At 39.9% G+C, this 6,691-nt stretch overlaps 1 non-coding gene across 1 annotated transcript; it reads left to right on the plus strand.

Moving 5' to 3' along the window:
• The first annotated feature begins 3,689 nt into the window (after positions 1-3,689).
• Positions 3,690-3,762, plus strand: TRNAK-UUU. Its single transcript has one exon. It is a non-coding gene; the product is annotated as a tRNA-Lys (tRNA).
• Positions 3,763-6,691: the final 2,929 nt, after the last annotated feature.

Here is a 6,691-nt window from a genome sequence, read left to right on the forward strand (position 1 = left end):
GTAAAGAATCCGCCTGCAATGCGGGAAATCTGGGTTCAATCCCTGGGTTGGGAAGATCCCCTGGAGAAGGGAAAGGCTGCCCACTCCAGTGTTCTGACCTGGAGAATTCCATGGACTATATAGCTCATGGGGTCTCAAAGAGTCATACACGGCTGAGCGACTTTCACTCACCAGTTTATTATAAAAGGACGTGATAAAAGACACAAGAGGAGGGGCACGGGGTCGGGTCTTCCCTGCGCTGTCCACGCTCCACTCCCGCCGCCGCACGGCCCCTGCCTTAGGAGGACAGGGCAGAAAGGCATTTGTCTGCAAGAACGCTCCCACCAGAAACCAGCCATGCTGCACCCTGGTATCGGACTTCTAAGCCTCTGGAACTGTGAACAATAAACTTCTGCTGTTTATAAGTCACTCAATTCATGGTATTTTGTTAAAGCAGTCTGAGGGGGGACTGAGACAGATTCTTTCGACATAAACTATTGTTTCCCAGTAATGACAAGCATCTATTTTTTCCTGACGCACTTCCTATTCACAGTCACAGTTTGGAAGAGTCTCACAAATTTCAAGATGTTCACAGCAGTTGCAAACGGCAATAACAGATATTTTGCAATATTCAATAGTTGATATTACCCTTAAATTTGTGGGAAATAGGTTTAGATATAACATGTATAAAGCTTGATATTGATTCTTTACATTGGCAGCTATATGGACATTGAATGCTAGAAAGGCATCTCGTTTTATTTTTATGAAATATTGAATGTGATATAACTGAATTTTAAGAACTATTATATTAAAATGTTATCAATCATTTTTGTTAAAAGTTTATATTCATTCATTATAATTCATACATCACCTTTCATTTAACATAATTTTGAGTCCTTCAAAAGAAAAAATGTTTAATATACATAAAATATTAACTTTTTATTTTCAAATTTATTTGTATGCATATTTTAGATGAAAATGTGGCTAAATGATACACACTTTTGAGTTCTATCGCCTAATGCTGTAGATCATTGAGATCATGAAAGAAATGAAATATATGAAAATGGAACTCAGCATGTTGCTTAAATATTTTTAAGCTAGGAACCAAAAAAAATGAGCAAATTTCTGTCAAGCATGACTCACATAAAATTCCTGAACAATTTACTATATATTCTCTAATGAAAATGTAATTGGTATTTTAAAAATGCAAAGTAGCAAATTTTTCTCATCAATTCACAACATGAATAGGTCAGAGGAAGTTGCTACAACCTCATGCATGCATGTGTGCTAAGTCACTTCAGTCCTGTCTGGCTCTGTGCGACCGTATGGACTGTAACCCACCAGGCTCCTCTGTCCATGGGATTCTCCAGGCAAGAATACTCCTCCAGGGCCTACAACCTCACATTCTTTACCAAATAAAGATACAACTACACATCACAAAATACAATTCTCACACAGAAAAAATACAAATGCACTTATAGCACTGAAAAAAGAGATGAATAAAGTATAGTCGATAATATTCAGTAAACATAAGTGATTCCAATTGAGACCCTTACTGTGATGTTCTTTAAAAAAATGACACTCCATATCTAAAATTGCCAAGCATAATGATGCTTTTTGGCTCAATAAAAGCGAAGTATTTACAGAAAACAATGGGAAATGTTCAGGTTTAATACAAATGGTTTCCATTTGGGGTGCTAAAATAAAAAAAAATATAATGCAGATAAACATAATGAAGTGAATGAACATTCTCAAGGACTGAAAATTCAAGATGAGCCCATGAATCTCATAAGTAATTAAGTGAGGAAAGAAAACATACAACTTTTAAAAGTTATTGTTACTCAGCTCAGTCATGCTGTAGAAGCATCAAAATTCATATCAAAGAAATGTGTATTCATTACGTGTATCACTGAACTACGAGAAAAGGAAAACAAGTCAACATTTATGTATTTCACTGGGTTTTAGTAAGCGGCTGTGAAAATAAGTTTAGACTTTGCTGAAAAACTGAGAAAATAGCTTCCAGTTTTAGGGATTGACTTAAGAGACTGATGGAAAAAAACAAGTGGAAAGACTTGCCCAATCTCACCTACATAGCTGGCAAACAAGAAGATGAGTCAGCCAAAATGTTTACCAAAAGTCCAGAAGCGTCTGTGCTGTGTGGAACATAGTTGGAACTTACTGCTGGGAGAAGTGGGCTTGTCTGAACCAACAGGAATGCTGCTCTTTGGGACAGTTCCAGAGATGGAAGGTAGTGTTTTCTGGACCTGCTCAAAGATGGACTACCATGATGGAACATGAAATTTGACCCTAAACCAAAATTTAACACATAGTGAGGTGTGGAATATATTCTCCTTAAAGTAACTAGATGCCACTTAGACAAGACTAAGATGTACTAGGAGAATTCAATAAAATAATATTCCCAAATTAAAAGTGAATAATCATCAAAATTAAAATTAATTTTGAATGTGTGCTATCTATATTCATTTGAATGAATACAAATGATCCATTGCTTATTTTTAAAAAAGAAACAAAACAGATCTACTATAATATTCCACTTCCAAAGCTATTAAACTATGTATTTTTAATTTCAGAGATTTTTTTTCCCCAAATTGAAAGAAACTGATGTAAAATACACAACAAAGTGAGATTCTAATAAACTATAAATAATTTAGAAAAAGAAGATGAAAATATTTTCATGACTACATATAAACATTTTCAAAGCAAATGTTAGAAAGCCTATCTTCTGACAAATCATAGATCAGGGTATTTGTTAATTGAACAGAGACTTTTTAACAAATTGCATATCTAATCACTACTTTTAAGTACTATTTATAATACCTCCGCATTGAGAAATTTGAAAGAAGATCCATGAATGGACCTAGTTATTACTCTAAGGAAAACTTTAAATTATGAAATAAAATAACAATTTTGTCATGAATTAAAATATGTAATATTTTCTATAATAGATGCAATTTACCACATGCAACCCTATCACAATATTTGAACATTTCTATAATGTTAGTGGTATATTTCTGAATTTAAGTAATGCTTTAAGAACTTTATTGGTAATTCAAATTGCTATAGCCCCAGCAAACTGGTTTCCCCAATTTGGAATAAAAAACTATCTAAAACCTTCAATGCCTTAAGAAGACTACCTAATTTGGCACTCCTTCTTAACAAAGCAGAAATTTTGTGAAAAATCTTGATTAAACAACCCAAGTGGAGATATTGCTGAATCCAAGGCAGGATAAATTAAAATTTTGGAATAAATGTGTAACTTGTAAATTACCTATGTCTTTATGACTGACCTAAACACAACCATCAACAGAACACCCGGGCATGTGTGATAATAATTCAATTCAGCTGCCTCTGATATTCACCAACTTGCAGTTATTGACGTCTCTAGCTTTGCATATGTTTTTGTGAAGGAGTATTTCTTTTGGCAGGAGGATAGAATATAATCCAACAGCTGGTTTGCTTAATTTATAATTTTTACTTCGTTGGAAACACAGTCTGTAAGCCTCCACTTCTACTCACCCCAATCTCTGAAATGCCTGGACCGGCCTGGCAGGCTTGTCCACTGGTGTCTGTAAAACGAGGATCACGAATGTGACACGGGCTTAGCATTACCAGTGAAGGCTTCCTTCCTCCTTACACCCAGCCCAAGGCAAATGCACCATCTTCGCTTTGCAAGACAAGGGCCTTCAGGAGCCTGGGTAGCTCTGTCGGTAAAGTGTCAGACTTTTAATCTGAGGGTCCAGGGTTCATGTCCCTGTCCAGGTGGGAGGTTTAAGCATCCTCTTGTGCTTAGAGGATACTAAACTTTTGGGCTTCCCTTGTGGCTCAGCTGCTAAGGAATTCCACCTGCAATGGGGGGAGGGGCGGCCTAGGTTTGATCCCAGGGTTGGGAAGATCCCCTGCAGAAGGGAACAGCTACCCACTCCAGTATTCTGGCCTGGAGAATTCCATGGACTGTAGAGTCAGACACGACTGAGCAACTTTCACTTTACCTAGTCATACATGAAAATGGGTCCAAATACTGTTTTGTAATGTTCCAAACCAGTCAATCCTAAAGGAAATCCACCCTGAATATTCATAGGAAGGACTGATGCTGAAGATGAAGCTCCTATACTTCGACCACCTGACGCGAAGAGCCAACTCATTAGAAAAGACCCTGATGCTGGGAAAGGTTGAAGGCAGGAGGAGAAGGGGACGACAGAGGATGAGATGGCTGGATGGCATCATCGACTCAAAGGACATGAGTTTGAACAAACTTCAGGGAATAGTGAAGGGCAGGGAAGCCTGGTGTGCTGCAGTCTATGGGGTTGCAAAGAGTGGGACACAACTGAGCAACTGAACAACAGTATTCCTTGCACCAGAAATAATAAATTGCTTATGGAAAACCCTGTTAAACGATCACTGCTGGAGACACAGGCTCTTTTCTTTGAGACTCAAAAGTGACAGAAAGGCTCCTTCCTCGGAGTACAGTATAGAAAGGAAAAAATGAGCAAACTTTCAGTGGAGCAACCTGACAAACATGACCTCAGTCAGGTGATCAAGGTCAAGCTGAACCGCAGTGATAAGTCATATCGATTGAGCTGATGTGAGTGCCCTTCACCTCTGTGATCTTTCTCACAAAGCCCAATCTAATCATAAGAGAAACATTAGACGAGCCCTAATTTAGGGAGATTCTACAAAATACCCTGCCCGTATCTCTCAAAAAAATAAAATAATATCTCAACAAATCTCAATCTCAAGTTATTGAGATATTACCTCAATAATATCTTCATCTCAAAAAATAAAATAAGTAACAAACAAAGAAACAAATGAACAAAAAAAAAACAAGGAAGGTCTAAGAAATTCTCACAGGGAAGAGGAGCCAAGTAAGATAAGGTTAATTCAATATGGTGTCCTGGGGCTCCTAGACCAGAAGGGCATTAGGTAAAAACTATGGAAACTGAGAGAAGTGTGTGTATGCTAAGCTGCTTCAGTGGTGCCCAACTCTTTGTGACCCCATGGACTGTAGCCCGCCAGGCTCCTCTGTCCCTGGGATTTCCCAGGCAAGAATACTGGAGTGGGTGGCCATTTCCTTCTCCAGGGGATCTTCCCGACCCAGGGATCGGACCCACATCTCTCACACCTCCTGCATTGACAGGCAGTTCTTTGCCACTAACACCACCTGAGAAGCCTTATGAACTTCAGTTAATAATAATGTGTCCATGCTGGTTCTTTCACTGTGACAAGGGTACCTCGTTAACGTAAGAACACATTCACATTAGGGGAGACCAGGTGTGCAAAAATGGGAACTCTGTATTACCTTTGCAAGTTTTCTATAAATCTGAACCTATTCTAAGATTAAAAGTTAAGTTTTAAAAAATGTAACAAAATGTGTCTGAAGGACAAAATGACCTCAAATGAAGCCTCCTAGCCTGCAAGGGGTGGGCTTCTCTGGTGGCTCAGAGGGTAAAGAACCTGCCTGCAATGCAGAAGATGTTTCGATCCCTGGGTCGGGAAGATTCCCTGGAGAAGGAAATAGCAACTCATTCCAGTGTTCTTACCTGGAGAATCCCATGGACAGAGGAGTCTGGCGGGCTACAGTCCACTGAGTCACAGAGTCAGACACGACTGAGCACAGAACAGCCCGCAAAGAGAACACAAGCTGACACCCCAGAGAGGGAGGAGGATGGGCTTGGGACAGAGTTATCCGGGGCTCAGATAGTCCTAGAAGATGCCTAGTCTGGGCAGAGCAGGGCATCAATTGTGAAACCGTCCTGCTCGGACATCCTGATGCCATGGACATGCTGTCTAGGAAACAGTCATGTGCATGTCACCAAGATCAGCATTCCCTCGGAACCTGAGATCTTTTTCCCTCTGAGCAGCCTCTGACCTCACAGCCACTGATGAAGGAACATTCTCTCTCCTACACTGTCCGTCAGTTCAATCGCTCAGTCATGTCCGACTCTTTTCAACTCCACGGGCTACAGAACGCCAGGCTTCCCTGTCCATCACCAACTCCCGGAGCTTGCTCAAAGTCATGTCCATCGAGTCAGTGATGTCATCCCACCATCTTATCCTCTGTCTCCCCCTACACCTCCCACCTTCAATCTTTCCCAGCATCAGGGTCTTTTCCAATGAGTCAGCTCTTCGCATCAGGTGGCCAAAGTATTGGAGTTTCAGCTTCAGCATCAGTCCTTCCAGTGAATATTCAAGACTGATTTCCTTTAGGATGGACAGATTGGATCTCCTTGCAGTTCAAGGGACTCTCTAGAGTCTTCTCCAACACCACCGTGCAAAAGCATCAATTCTTCAGTGCTCAACTTTCTTTATAGTCCAACTCTAACATTCATACATGACTACTGGAAAAGCCATACTTTGACTATGTTTGACAACCAGACCTTTGTTGGCAAAGTAATGTCTGCTTTTTAATATGTTGTATTGGTTGGTGATAGCTTTTCTTCCAAGGAGTAAGCATCTTTTAATTTCATGGCTGCAGTCACCATCTGCAGTGATGATGGAGCCCCCGAAAATAAAGTCTATCACTGTTTCCATTGTTTCTCCATCTATTTGCCATGAAGTAATGGGACCGATGCCATGATCTTAGTTTTTTGAATGTTGAGTTTTAAGCCAAATTTTTCACTCTCCTCTTTCACTTTCATCAAGAGGCTCTTTAGTTCTTCTTCACTTTCTGCCATAAGGGTGGTGTCATCTGCAT

The sequence above is a fragment of the Cervus elaphus genome, chromosome 12 (genome assembly GCF_910594005.1).
Source record: "Cervus elaphus chromosome 12, mCerEla1.1, whole genome shotgun sequence".
In the NCBI taxonomy this organism is placed as follows: Eukaryota; Metazoa; Chordata; class Mammalia; order Artiodactyla; family Cervidae; genus Cervus; species Cervus elaphus.